The following is a 15423-nucleotide window of genomic DNA, read 5'->3' as shown; positions in this document are numbered from 1 at the left end:
TCCCAATGCGCAGCCGCCTCTGCTTGCACAGCTCCACCAGGTCGCTCTTAAGCCGCTTGGCATACATCTTCCTGCTGGCCACTCACCGGCCTGTGTGCTCACAGCTCCCCACAGTTCCCAGGGGGAACCCTAGTGTGCCAGCCCTTCTCGAGGTCACCACCTCTCTGCCAGGGTCGAGCTGCAGACTCCTCCGCCCCTGGGACCACTCGCTGCGATCCCCCCGGGGGACCCTGTTACTGCAAAAGTCCTCGCTGGTCACACACTCCCAGGGGTAATAACCGTCTCTCTCTCACTCTTCAGCACGCCTGGTCCCCGTCAATCCCCCTTCGTTTTACTGCTCCCCAGTCACTTACTGCAGGAAGCGCCGTCCACGGGGTGCAGTAGATCCCGCCGCTGCCACCAGTTGTTGCGGATTGTGGGGGAGTTAGGGCCCTGCACCCCTCTTCCCGAGATTCACTGCGACTCTCAGCCAGCCAGTAAAGCAGAAGGTTTATTTAAGGACAGGAACACAGTCTCAAGCAGAGCGTGTAGGTACGACCAGACCCCCTCAATTAGGTCCCTCTGGGAGGTTCAGGGAGCTTAGACCCCAGCTTGGGGTTCCCTGCGTTGCACCACCCAGCCCAAACTGAAACTACACTCCTCACTCCTCCCGCTGCTCCTCTCCTTTGTTCAGTCTCCCGGGCAGAAGGTGTTAATTCTCCCCACCCCCGTTCCTGGCTCAGGTTACAGCTCAGGTAGCTTCCTTCAAGGGAAGTCCCACATCCCCACTGCAACCCCCCTGCAACATTCCCAGGTCAAATCTGCCCTGCTCCCTGCTCCGTCACACGGTGCCCATCCGACCTGAGGCTGTGGTTGGTGGACAGAAAGCCAGAGAACCCGCGACACGCCGGGCAGCTGGCTGATCAGTTTGTAAAGAGCCGGTCAGGGGGTGGCAGGGAGGAGCCCCAAAGGAACAGGCCCGCCGCGATGCAGAGAGAGAGTCACCCTGGGACCTCCCAAAGGGGGAATATGGGGAATCCCCTCCCACGGGGAATGCCCAGCATCAGGGACAACCGACCGGCTCGAGGGGACCCACGGGACCTGAGCTGCTATTACTGCGGCCGAAGAGGCCACGTTCGGGCCCAGTGCCCCAAGCTCAAAGACAGACTGAGCAGACCGAACCCGCACCGGGTTAACTTGGTAGAGGCCCAGACGGACGAGGGGCAGGCTTCCCACGCAAGAGGGGCTGGCAGCTTATCAACTGCTCAAGAGAGAGAAGGGCCCCCGGCCAGCTTCTCTGGGGGGCCAGATGCTCCGGATTCAAAGTTCTCCGTTTACAGGGTTGGCGCGGGGCTGTCCCTGCGGAGCGAGTGCCTTGTTCCCCTGGAGGTGGATGGAAAGAAAGTTTATGGATACTGGGACACGGGCGCAGAGGTGACACTGGCCCGGCCCGAGGTGGTGGCCCCAGATCGGGTGGTGCCCAACACCTTCCTGACCCTGACCGGGGTGGGCGGGACCCCATTCAAGGTTCCCGTAGCGAGGGTACACCTGAAATGGGGGGCCAAGGAGGGCCCCAAGGACGTGGGAGTGCACCACCATTTGCCCACTGAGGTGTTGATGGGGGGGGACCTAGAGGACTGGCCAAGCAGCCCCCAGACCGCCTTAGTCGTGACCCGTAGCCAGAGCCGGCGAGGGGCACTACGCCCTGACCTTGGGAAGGATGTCCCACCGGAGGCACCGAACCCTTCCCGGGTGGGGAGGGAACACCCAAGGACAGGCCGCGGGGTGGCTGGGGCTTCCGACCCAGCCGACGAGAGGGAGCAGGTCCCCATCCCTTCCCCAGCTGCCGAGTTCCAGGCCGAGTTGCAGAAGGACCCCTCCCTGCGGAAGCTAAGGGGCCTGGCTGACCTCAGTGTGGTACAGACCATGAGGAGAGGATGCAAGGAAAGGTTCCTGTGGGAAAAGGGGTTCCTGTACCGAGAGTGGGCTCCCCCGGGGGAAGTGGAGTCGTGGGGGATCAGGAGGCAGCTGGTGGTTCCCCAGAAGTTTCGCCACAAGCTACTGTACCTGGCCCATGACATCCCTCTCGCAGGGCACCAGGGGATCCGGCGCACCAGGCAGAGGCTGCTACAGAACTTTTACTGGCCCGGGGTCTTCACCAACGTCCGGCAGTACTGCCGATCCTGTGACCCCTGCCAGAGGGTGGGGAAGGCCCGGGACAAGGGTAAGGCAGCATTGAGACCTTTGCCCATCATAGAGGAGCCTTTCCAGAAGGTGGCCATGGACATAGTGGGACCTCTCAGCAAGACGACCCGGTCTGGGAAGAAATACATCCTGGTGGTGGTAGATTTTGCCACCCGCTACCCCGAGGCAGTGCCCTTATCGTCCATTGAAGCAGACACTGTGGCGGATGCGCTGCTGACCATTTTCAGCCGAGTGGGGTTCCCCAAGGAAGTCTTGACGGACCAAGGGTCCAACTTCATGTCGGCCCTACTCCGGTGCTTGTGGGAGAGATGTGGGGTCCGGCACAACTGGGCCTCAGCATATCACCCCCAATCCAACGGGCTGGTGGAGAGGTTCAATGGGACGCTAAAAATGATGCTGAAAACATTTATGAATCAGCACCCGCAGGACTGGGACAAGTACTTACCTCACCTGCTGTTTGCGTACAGGGAGGTACCCCAGGAGTCTACCGGGTTTTCGCCTTTCGAACTGCTATATGGAAGGCGGGTAAGGGGGCCCCTGGACCTGATGAGAAACGAATGGAAGGGGAAGGCCACTCCTGACGGAGAGTCGGTGGTGGAGTATGTCCTAACCTTCCGGGAACGACTTGCCGAGCTCATGGGCCTGGCCAGGAAAAATCTGGCCAGAGCCCAGAGGAAGCAGAAGGTCTGGTATGACCGCACAGCACGGGCCCGCGCCTTCACCACTGGGGATTAGGTAATGGTCCTCATCCCCGTGAGGAAAAACAAACTCCAGGCCGCCTGGGAAGGGCCCTTCAAGGTTGTCAAGCAACTAAACGAGGTAAACTATGTGGTGGAGCTGTCAAACCGGGCACACCACCACCGGGTGTACCATGTGAATATGATGAAGCCATATTATGACAGGGGGAATATGGTGTTGGCCGTGTGTGGACAGTGGGAGGGGCAGGGAGATGACCCTTTAGTAGATCTATTCCCTGGGACAAGAGTTGGCTTCCCCCTGGAAGCAATTCCCCTCTCTAATCGGCTAACCCCTGCCCAGCGAGCTGAGATCGAAGGGGTGCTGCATCTGTACCAACAGCTGTTTTCCAACCAGCCTGGACGCACTAATCTGACTGTCCACCGGGTGCAGACAGGATCACACCCGCCTATAAAATGCTCCCCCTTCCGAGCCACAGGGAAAACTGCTCAGGACCTGGAAAGAGAGGTCAATGACATGCTGGCTTTGGGGGTAATCCAGCTGTCTTCCAGCCCTTGGGCCTCGCCGGTGGTGCTGGTCCCCAAAAAGGACGGGTCGATCCGGTTCTGTGTGGACTATCGAAAGCTCAGTGCCATCACTGTAGCCGATGCCTACCCCATGCCCAGGCCGGACAAGCTCCTAGACAAGCTGGGAGGTGCTCGGTACCTTACCACCATGGATCTTACAAAGGGCTATTGGCAAGTGCCGCTAAATGCAGATGCCAGGCTGAAATCGGCCTTTGTCACCCCTCTGGGGCTCTATGAGTTCCTGACCCTGCCCTTCGGCCTCAAGGGAGCGCCGGCCACCTTCCAGCGCCTGGTGGATCAGCTACTGAGGGGGATGGAGAGTTTTGCCGTGGCGTATATTGATGACATCTGTGTCTTTAGCCAGACCTGGGAGGACCACATATCCCAGGTTAGACAAGTGCTGGACCGACTCCAGAAGGCTGGGCTGACCGTAAAACTGGAGAAGTGCAAGGTGGGGATGGCTGAGGTATCCTACCTAGGCCACCGGGTGGAAAGCGGCTGCCTAAAGCCGGAACCAGCCAAAGTGGAGGTGATCAGAGACTGGCCCGCTCCTCAAACCAAAAAGCAGGTCCAAGCCTTTATTGGGATGGCAGGGTACTATCGGAGGTTCGTGCCCCACTTTAGCGCCATAGCCGCCCCATCACTGAGCTGTGCAAGAAGGGAAAGCCAGACAAAGTGGTCTGGACCGAGGAGTGCCAGAAGGCTCTCCGGGCGCTGAAGAAGGCTCTGGTCAGTGGCCCAGTTCTGGCAAACCCAGACTTTGACAAGCCCTTTATGGTGTTCACCGACGCCTCAGACACAGGACTGGGGGCGGTGTTAATGCAGGAGAATGAAAAGGGGGAGAGACACCCCATCGTGTACCTGAGCAAAAAGTTGCTACCCCGGAAGCAGAACTACGCGGCCATCGAGAAGGAATGCCTGGCCATGGTGTGGGCCCTCAAGAAACTAGAGCCATATCTCTTTGGGCGTCACTTCACCGTGCACACCGACCACTCTCCCCTGACCTGGCTGCACCAGATGAAAGGAGCCAACGCCAAGCTCCTGAGATGGAGCCTGCTCCTGCAGGATTATGACATGGACGTGGTCCATGTGAAGGGACGTGACAACCTGATAGCGGACGCGTTGTCCCGGAGAGGGAGCCCTGAACTTCCCCAGGTCACTGGTCAGAGTGACCCCGCTCAGTTCAGTCTCGAAGGGGGGAGAGATGTGACGGAGCAGGGAGCAGGGCAGATTTGACCTGGGAATGTTGCAGGGGGGTTGCAGTGGGGATGTGGGACTTCCCTTGAAAAAAGCTACCTGAGCTGTAACCTGAGCCAGGAACGGGGGGTGGGGAGAATTAACACCTTCTGCCCGGGAGACTGAACAAAGGAGAGGAGCAGCAGGAGGGGCTTGGAGTTTAGTTTCAGTTGGGGCTGGGTGGTGCAACGCAGGGAACCCCAAGCTGGGGTCTAAGCTCCCTGAACCTCCCAGAGGGACCTAATTGAGGGGGTCTGGTCGTACCTACACGCTCTGCTTGAGACTGTGTTCCTGTCCTTAAATAAACCTTCTGCTTTACTGGCTGGTTGAGAGTCGCAGTGAATCTCGGGAAGAGGGGTGCAGGGCCCTAACTCCCCCACAATCCGCAACACCCCAACCCCCTGCCCCAGCCCGGAGCCCCCTCTCACACCCCAACCCCCTGCCCCAGGCGGGAGCTCCCTCACAAAACCCAACCCCCTGCCCCAGCCTGGAGCCCCCTTCCACACCCCAACCCCCTACCCCAGGTCGGAGACCCTCCCACACCCTGATCCCCCTGACTCAGCCCGGAGCCCCCTCACACACCCTGACCCCCCACCCCAGCCCAGAGTCCCCTCACACATCCCAAACCCCTGCTCCAGCCCTGAGCCCCCTCCCACACCCTAACCCCTGCCTCAGCCCGGAGCCCCCTTCCACACCCCGCCCCCCCTGCCCCAGCCCAGAGTCCCCTCACACATCCCAAACCTCTTCCCCAACCCTGAGCCCCCTCCCACAACCCAACCCCCTGCCCCAGCCCTGAGCCCTCTCCCACTCCCCCAACCCCCTGCCTCAGTCTGGAGCCCCCTCCCACACACCAACCCCCTGCCCCAGCCCGGAGCCCCCTCACAAAACCCAACCCCCTGCCCCAGCCCAGAGCCCCCTCACACAACCCAACCCCCTGCCTCATCCCAGAGCCCCTTCCCACACCCGAACCCCCTATCCCAGCCTGGAGCCCCCTGCCCCAGCCCAGAGCTCCCTCCCACACCCCAACCCCCCTGACCCAGCCCAGAGATTCCTCACACACCCCAACCCCCCTGCCCCAGCCTGGAGCCCCCTTCCACACGCCAATCCCCTGCCTCAGCCCGGAGCCCCCTTCCACACCCCAACCCCCTACCCCAGGTCGGAGACCCTCCCACACCCTGATCCCCCTGACTCAGCCCGGAGCCCCCTCACACACCCTGACCCCCCACCCCAGCCCAGAGTCCCCTCACACATCCCAAACCCCTGCTCCAGCCCTGAGCCCCCTCCCACACCCTAACCCCTGCCTCAGCCCGGAGCCCCCTTCCACACCCCGCCCCCCCTGCCCCAGCCCAGAGTCCCCTCACACATCCCAAACCTCTTCCCCAACCCTGAGCCCCCTCCCACAACCCAACCCCCTGCCCCAGCCCTGAGCCCTCTCCCACTCCCCCAACCCCCTGCCTCAGTCTGGAGCCCCCTCCCACACACCAACCCCCTGCCCCAGCCCGGAGCCCCCTCACAAAACCCAACCCCCTGCCCCAGCCCAGAGCCCCCTCACACAACCCAACCCCCTGCCTCATCCCAGAGCCCCTTCCCACACCCGAACCCCCTATCCCAGCCTGGAGCCCCCTGCCCCAGCCCAGAGCTCCCTCCCACACCCCAACCCCCCTGACCCAGCCCAGAGATTCCTCACACACCCCAACCCCCCTGCCCCAGCCTGGAGCCCCCTCCCAGACCCCTGCCCCAGCTCGGATCCCTTTCCCACACCCAACCCCCCTACCCCAGCCTGGAGCCCCCTCCCACACCCCAGCCCCCTGCATCAGCCAGGAGCCCCCTCGCACACCCCAACCCCCTGCTCGAGCCCAGAGCCCCCTCCTGGTGTGTGTGGGGGTCTGTGAGCCAGGGGCTCCCCTCTCTGTGGGAAGGACCAGGAGCTCCAGAGGGGCGGGGCCTCAGAGAAGGGGTGGGGCAAGGGGTGAGGATTTGGGGTAAGGGGGTGGGACAAGGGTGTTCCGGTTTCTGTGATTAGAAAGTTGGCAACCCTGCCCCTAGGGGGCACCAGCTCTGATCCAGCCCCAGGGCAGGGGGCTGGCTGGCTCAGGGTGGGGGATGGGGTGGGGAATGGGACATGGGGCCTTTCCATTCTGGGGGGTGCCAGCTCCCACCCAGCTCCAGGGCAGGGGGCTGGCAGGCTGTGGGGGGAATGGGACACGAGGCCTTTCCTCCCAGGACCCCAGATCTGTATTGTGCTTCCCCCACAGCTGGCGCTTTCCTCGTCTCCACCGACCCCTCCCCGGTGACTGCGCTCCTGGGCTCCGACGTGCTCCTGACATGCAGCTTCCCTGCGGCCCCACATGGGGCAGACGAGGGGGCCGGGCAGCTGCGGGTGACCTGGTACTTCCAGGGCCAGACGCTGATGGAGCTGGACGGCATCGCGGTCACCACGAGGAAGGGGGCAGAGCTCTTTGCCCCGGAGCTGCCCGGGGGCAACGCTTCGCTCCTCCTGCCCCGCGTCACGCTGGCCGACCAGGGCCCCTACCGCTGCTCCGTGCGCTACGGGGGGCGGCGCGGAGAGGGCAGCGTCCGCTTACAGGTGGCAGGTAGAGTCACGCCCTGGCCTCGCCCCGTGCTCCTGGCTGGGCACGGCTGTGTCACTGGGCCCCTGACGAGCTCGGCCCAGCCCCGGCATGGCTGCAGGGCTGAATTCTCTGGGGGGAGGTGAGCGAGTCCCAGGGCTCCCGGGGGGCTGGAGGAGCCACGGGGCCTTTGTGGAGGGGACGGGGCGGGTTTGGGGCTGCCAGCACTGGCTGGTGGGAAAGCCTGTGATGAGGCTGACGCCCCAGGCTGCCCTGGACGGGGAGCAGGGACGGACACCGCGGGGGGCGCTGGACACCTGGAGAGCCGTTCCCAGCCCTTTCAGCTGGGACCTTCCACCCCAGCCGCTTCCCCTGCGACCTCCTCTCCCCGCAGAGCTTCCCCTGCCCGGCTCGCTGGACTCCCCGTCTCTGTCTCCCCAGCGCTGCCGCGGGTCGAGGTGCCCAGCCCCGTGGTGCGGAGGGACGAGGACAGCGCCCTGGTGTGCTGCGTGCGGGGGTTTTACCCCCAGCACATCGCAGTGTCCTGGCTCCGGGACGGGCAGGAGCTAAACGCCTCCTTCGTCTCTGCCGCGCGCCGGGGGCACCGGGATGGGACCTTCAGCCTGGTGACCGTCTACAGCTTCACCCCCACAGAGCAGGATCTGGGGGCGCTGTTCTCCTGCCGGGCACAGCACCCCCTGCTGAACCAGTCCCGCCAGGCCGACTTCCGGATCGCCTTCAGGGGTGAGGCCTCAGCACGTCTGCCCCGTCCAGGGTGGGAGGATCCCCCACAACCTGCCCCCCAGCCCTGGGGCTCCCAGACTTTCCTTTGGGGAGGGGACCCCCAGTTCACAACCCCCCCCAGCACTGGGCTCCCGGCCCTTCCCACAGAGAGGGGATCCCCCTGCTCACAGACACCCCGCCCCCAGCTCTGGGGCTCCCGGCCCTTCCCACGGAGAGGGGATCCCCCGGCTCACAGACCCCCCCCAGCTCTGGGGCTCCCGGCCCTTCCCACGGAGAGGGGATTCCCTGGCTCACAGACCCCCCCAGCTCTGGGGCTCCCGGCCCTTCCCACGGAGAGGGGATTCCCTGGCTCACAGACCCCCCCCACACCAGGGTTAATTCTATGCTCCAACCAGAACCCCCTTGTATCATTTCACCCCGTTACTCCTGGCTCTCCCCTGCACTATCCCTCCCTCCCCACATCTGGAGCCCCCCACGTCAGAACCACCCCTCCCATACCCACGTGCCGAGTGAGAGTCACTGACCCCCGTGATCTCCCCCTGCTGGATCCTGTCGGGGTCTCTGCGCTCCCGGTAAATAACCGACTCATGGCTGGGGCGCCCCCACGTGGCTGGACGTGGCGTATTGGGCTCTCCTCGGCCAATGCCCCCTGCCAGCCGTCGCTCTGGCTCTGCCGCGGTCTCCCTTCTCCTGACCCCGCTCTCCGGCCAGCTCACGTGTTACTGCCGCTCCTGCCAGGGCAACCAAAGGCCAACAAGTACCAGCCCAATGTCCTGACAACAGGGCTCCGGGCTGGCTCAAGGGCCCTGGGCTTCACACCCTGCTCTGCGGGCACTCGCTCACCCTCATCCCCTGCCTGTTCCTCCATTGGACCCCCACTCCCTGGAGGGCCAGATCCTGCCTTTACCTCCCCACTGGGGCTTGTTCCCCCGGCGGCTGCTCCGGGGGCCTCCTGGCCGCTTATCGACTTCGCTACTCGGGAGAGGAGCCCAGAGCCACCCCCAGCCCCCCAAACTCTCGAATCCCAGACAAGGGCAGCGTTCCTCCTGCAGCCCCTTCTGCTCCACACGTCCTGCCTCCATAACACCTGGCCCCTCTCCCCTCGGACTCAGCTCAGCTGGGCCCGGCCCCCGCCAGGTGCAGCCAGGTGGGTAAAGGGCCTCTCCGGCCCACATTAACCCTTTCAGAGCCAGGATGGGGCATGTACCTCTCACGACCCCATCCGGCCCCCGTTCTGGTGCCGGGGGTAACACCTGGGCTCCCGTTGGCAGGCACATCCCGGGGGAATCTCCTGAAGTGTCCACGGGCCGGGTGGGGGAACCCTCAGGCGTTTCCCCAGGAGCTGGGCTCAGCTCCCTGGCTAGGCCGCAGGTCACAGGGACCACGGCAGGAGCAGGGGGGGCAGAGGTGCCGGGCGTCTCTCTCTCACCTGCTCCCTTTGCCAGGGCCAGAGGAGGAGTGCGGCCGTCTGGAGCCGGGGCTGAAGATCCTACTGTGGACGCTGCGAGGGGCTCTCCTGCTGGCCATGGCGCTGGGGGGCTGGAGCTGTTACTGCTCTGGGAGGAGGCGTGGGCAGGTAAGGGCTAAGGGCAGAGGCTCCTACGGGCGAGCACAGCATCGGTACTGGCATGGCCCTGCCGGGACGCCAGCCCTCGGTCTGGTGACACGAGCTCACGGCAGGAAGCCAGTTCCTTGGGCAGGGAGACGCTTCCCCCAGGACGTGGCTGCGTCTCCCCTGTGGGGTAACTGGTCCAAGGGACCTGCCAGAGCTCTGCCCACCCACGCTGCCAGCGACCGTGTCCCCCTCTGCCTGGGCTCTAACGCTCTCCTTGTTGCTGGCACAGGTGCGGGAGTCGATCTGGACTCCCCGACACTGGAGATTACCGTGGGGTGCAGCCAGAGGAAGCGGCAGAGGGACAGGCGGTGCCGTCCCTGCTGAGCGGCTAGAGAAGGGGATCCCATGAGCGCGGCCCATGGAGCTGCCTGTGCATCGCGCCTCGTTCTCACTGGGGCCCCAGCTGAATTGCTGATGGGTCCATCCCTGCGTCGTCGGTCCTGTCTCCCCCGCGAGGTCGCAGCAGCATCCCTGCTCCCCGAGATCCGGGTGTCAATAAAAGCTGCCCATCCCCCTCCCTGTGCGGCAGATGCAGGATGCCTCTGTATCCCCTCTCTGTCGCTTTCATGCAAACCCTTAGATTCAGCCCCACAGGGCCTTGCTCCAGCCCCTCACTCCTGCCTGTGGCTGGAATGTGGTTCCCCCCTCGCTCTGACCCCACACAAATGGCTGGTCAGTGCCCGGACTAGAAAAATAAACTGTCTCGCTGGACTCCATGGGGTGTGCTGTAGTGGTTAAATTCCTGGCAGGTTGTGAGGAGCCCTTACCCTGCACCCCCTTGAAGAGGGTCAGCGACCCCAACACCTCAAATGGGGTCGGGCTGGGTTACAAGACAGGAAATGCTGCCTGTGGGAGGAGTCCCTTTAATACGCAGAAGGAAGGTTCCATGGTCTTTGGGGTGATGGAACGTTGGGGACAGGGAGGTTCCATGGTCCTTGCGGTGATGGAACGTTGGGGACGGGAAGGTTCCATGGCCCTTGCGGTGATGGAACGTTGGGGACAGGGAGGTTCCATGGCCCTTGCGGTGATGGAACGTTGGGGACGGGAAGGTTCCATGGCCCTTGCGGTGATGGAACGTTGGGGACGGGAAGGTTCCATGGTCCTTGCGGTGATGGAACGTTGGGGACGGGAAGGTTCCATGGCCCTTGCGGTGATGGAACGTTGGGGACGGGAAGGTTCCATGGTCCTTGGGGGTGATGGAACGTTGGGGACTGGAAGGTTCCATGGCCCTTGCGGTGATGGAACGTTGGGGACGGGAAGGTTCCATGGCCCTTGCGGTGATGGAACGTTGGGGACGGGAAGGTTCCATGGCCCTTGGGATGATCATAGAATCATAGGACTGGAAGGGACCTCGAGAGGACTCATGGCAGGACTAAGTATTATCTAGACCATCCCTGACAGGTGTTTGTGGTGGAATGTTGGGGGCGGGAAGGTTCCATGGCCTTTGGGGTTGTCAGGGTTCTCTCCCCACTCCAAACTCTAGGATACAGATGTGAAGAAGGACTGAATGACCCATCCCAGATGGGGATGTTCCAGAGACTTGATTGGAACCTGCAGTTTATTGCATCACTGCTACAAGCCTGAACTAAGAACTTTGCCATTACTGTATGTAATTGATTCCATTTAATCAATTCTAGCTCTCATCTATATCTTTTTCCTTTTATGAATAAACCTTTAGATTTTAGATTCTAAAAGATTGGCAACAGCATGATTTGTGGGTAAGATCTGATTTGTATATTAACCTGGGTCTGGGGCTTGGTCCTTTGGGATCGGGAGAACCTTTTTTCTTTTACTGGGATATTGGTTTTCATAACCATTTGTCCCCATAACGAGTGGCACTGGTGGTGATACTGGGAAACTGGAGTGTCTACGGGAATTGCTTGTGTGACTTGTGGTTAGCCAGTGGGATAAAACCAAAGTCCTCTCTGGCTGGCTGGTCTCTCAAAGGTGATGAAATATTCAGCAATATCACTGGATTCATCATACTGTGGACATAGTTGCTCCCATTTGTAGATTTTTGGGGAAGGATTGTTGGGGTTATTCGGTAGACCCATCTTAGCCCTTTCCAGATCTAAGTGCTTCAGCTCTCTGTATTGAAGCGTTTCACCTCTGCCTCAAAGCGTTTTGTCTCCACTTCTGTCTCCAAGCATTTTTGCCTCCATCTGTCTTTCATGTTCTTTCTGGCTCTCTTCAGCTTCAAATCTGGCTAATTCTAGTTTTTTCTGGATATCACTTTCTGTCTGCCTAGCCTTCCTGCGCTTAGCCTAGCCTAACCCGAGAGCTAGAAAGAAAAAAAAAACAGCTTGTGAATTCCCTTGCAGGACTTAACTACTCTGCCCTGAGGCAGAGAAAAAAAACCCTCCAACTGCTCTCAGCTAAAAAAACAAAAATAAAGTGTCCTTCTTAAAAAAAAAAACCTCCCTTGCTTTCCAAGCAGCCAAAAGAAAGGGGGAAAAAATCCTTTTAATATCCTGAGGTTTGTGCTTCTGGGTCAAAATGATCTCATCACTCTGCCGCCATGTCAGGGTTCTCTCCCCACTCTAAACTCTAGGGTACAGATGTGGGGACCCGCATAAAAGACCCCCCTAAGCTTATTTCTACCAGCTTAGGTTAAAAACTTCCCCAAGGCACAAATTCCTTCCTTGCCCTTGGATGGGTACTGCTGCCACCACCAAGTGAGTTAGAAAAAGATTCAGGAAAAGGACCACTTGGAGTTCCTGTTTCCCCAAAATATCCCCCCAAGCCCCTTCACCCCCTTTCCTGGGGGAGGCTTGAGAGTAACCAAGGTGAGCACCGACCAGCCCCTTGGGTTTTTAGGACACTAAAAACCAATCAGGTTTTTAAAAAACAGAACTTTATTATAAAGAAAAAGTAAAAGAAGCACCTCTGTAAAATCAGGATAGAAGGTAGTTTACAGGGTAATCAGATTCAAAACACAGAGGATTCCCCTCTAGGAAAAACTTTAAAGTTACACAAACAGGGATAAACCTCCCTCTTAGCACAGGGAAAATTCACAAGCTAAAACAAAAGATAATCTAACACATTTCCTTGCTATTACTTACAATTTCTGTACTTTTAGATGTATCATTCAGTAGGAGCTGGATTACTTGCTTGGTCTCTCTCTTTGTCTCCCGAGAGAACAACAACAGCCCCAACAAAAACCTTCCCCCCCAGATTTGAAAGTATCTTCTCCACTTATTGGTCCTTTTGGTCAGGTGCCAACCAGGTTATTTGAGCTTCTTAACCCTTTACAGGTAAAGGAGGGATTTTATGCTACCTGTAGCTATATGTTTATGATGGGGTGATGGAATGTTGGGGTCGGGAAGGTTCCATGGCCTTTGGGGTGATGGAACATTGGGGGCAGGAAGGTTCCATGGCCTTTGGGGTGATGGAACATTGGGGGCAGGAAGGTTCCATGGCCTTTGGGGTGATGGAACGTTGGGGCGGGAAGGTTCCATGGCCTTTGGGGTGATGGAACATTGGGGGCGGGAAGGTTCCATGGCTGCTGGAAGTGACAGTTGTCAGACAGAAGCAATGGGGGCAGCGGGGCAGCTGGAGAGAGGGGGGGTCACAAACCTGTGAGCAGGGCCAATGCCCCAGGAGAACCCAAGGGGTCTTTTACCATGAGAGCAACTGAGTTCCCAGCCACAGGGAAGTGTGACTGGGGCAGCACTAGGACCTGCCAGCGAGGGACAGGACCATGGCACGGCTAACCAGCCAAAGATCCTCCCTGCTGTCCCTGTCCCCCGCGCCCGTCTGCCACCTGAACCACGGCACGGCTAAGTAGCCAAACTCCTCTGTTTGCCGTCCCCATCTCCCGTGCGCATCTATCGGTGTCATGCACTCCGAGGCCCTGTGCTCTCTCTCAGCTCCGTCCGGTTCCTGGGGGGACCCTCTACACCAGGGGCGGGCAAACTTTTTGGCCTGAGGGCCACATCGGGTTTTGGAAATTGTATGGAGGGCCAGTTAAGGGAGGGGGGCGTGGCCTGGCCCCCACCCCCCTATCTGCCCTCCCGCTTCTGGCCCCCTGACGGCCCCCCCGGACTCCTGCCCCATCCAAACCCCACTGGTCCCTGATGGCCCCCCTGGGACCCCTGCCCCATCCACCCTCCATGTCCCCTGACCCCCCCCGGAACCGCCACCCCAGACTGCCCCCTGCTGCCCCATCCAACCCCCCACTGCATTCCTGACTGCCCACTGGATATTGCAGTTCCTAGTACACAGATTTCACCCTTGAAACCTGGCCCAGTCCCCTCAGCTGGAGTCTTCTGCGCACCCTTGTTGCTTGCAGTGTAGGTGGGGGGAGGAGAAAGGCCCAGCGTGGGGCCCCTGTGTCTGTTTCATACCCTCAGTCCATGGGCTTGGGACACACAAGTCCAGGCCTGTCTGGGGGCGTTGCTGAGTCCCCAGGCCAGGCTGAGCAGTTCCCCTGGTGTGGCCTCGTGCAGGTGAGTCATTGCATTGTAGCTCCCTTGCTAGACAATGGCTGGTGATGGGCTGTTTCACACCCCGCCTGGGTGTTAGTTACTTTCCTTGCTGTTGCCTCTGGGGAGCTAATATGTGGGCGATTCCCCAACTCACAGCATGGTTCAGTGACAACCACACAACACAATCTCATAACTTCCTATGCACTAAAGATACACATCTAGGGATAGAGAAATGACTCCCAGCAGATCATAACCTTTCCCCGGATACCTTACAAGGCCTGCTTTCTATGTGAGATCATGATTATATAAAAATGAGGACTATGGGGGTTCCAGCATGCTCCCCCAAGGTAGAGAATGTCACACCCACCTTATAGTAATTTAATCTAGACCACATTTCTCTGGTTTGCTTATAAGACTGTCCTGTAGGACTGTGTCAAAAACCTTACCAAAAATCAAGATATATCCTGGCTAGTGCTTCCCCCTAATTACTAGCCCAACAACCCTGTCAAAAAAGGAAATGATGGGCTGTTATAGAGGATAAGAACATAAAAGTGGCCAGACTTGTTCAGACCAAAGGTCCACCTAGCCCAGTCTCCTGTCTTCTGATAGTGGCCAATGCCAAGTGCCCCGGAGGGAATGAACAGAACAGGGAATCATCAAGTGATCCATCCCCTGTCGCCCATTCCCAGCTTCTGGCAAACAGAGGCTAGGGACACCATCCCTGCCCATCCTGGCTAATAGCCATTGATGGACCTATCCTGCATGAATGTATCTAGTTCTTTTTTGAACCCTTGGCCTTCACAACATCCCCTGGCAAGGAGTTCCACAGGTTGACTGTGCATTGTGTGAAGAAATACTTCCTTTTGTTTGTTTTAAACCTGCTGCCTATTAATGTCATTTGGTGACCCCTAGTTCCCGTATTATGAGAAGGAGTAAATAACACTTCCTTATTTACTTTCTCCACACCAGTCATGATTTTATAGACCTCTCTCATATCCCGCCTTAGTCGTCTCTTTTCCAAGCTGAAAAGTCCCAGTCTTATTAATCACTCCTCATATGGCAGACACTCCATGCTCCTAATCATTTTTGTTGCCCTTTTCTGAACCTCTTCCAAGTCCAAGATATCTTTTTTGAGATGGGGCGACCACATCTACACGCAGTATTCAAGATATGGGTGTACCATGGATTTATATAGAGGCGTTATGATATTTTCTGTCTTATTATCTATCCCTTTCCTAATTGTGACCAAGTTGGGGATTTTTGTAGTGTTTTACATGAATAGTGCATGCCTCAGTTTCCCTGTGTGCTGCATGTTTAACAAGGTGGTGGGAGAGGGTTTGTTGTTGCAGAGGACCAGGTGTGACCTCGCCTGGCAGCCGGGAGCC

Source organism: Malaclemys terrapin, unplaced genomic scaffold (assembly GCF_027887155.1).
Source record: "Malaclemys terrapin pileata isolate rMalTer1 unplaced genomic scaffold, rMalTer1.hap1 H_1, whole genome shotgun sequence".
Lineage (NCBI taxonomy): Eukaryota > Metazoa > Chordata > Testudines > Emydidae > Malaclemys > Malaclemys terrapin.
This window is presented reverse-complemented; position numbering follows the sequence as displayed.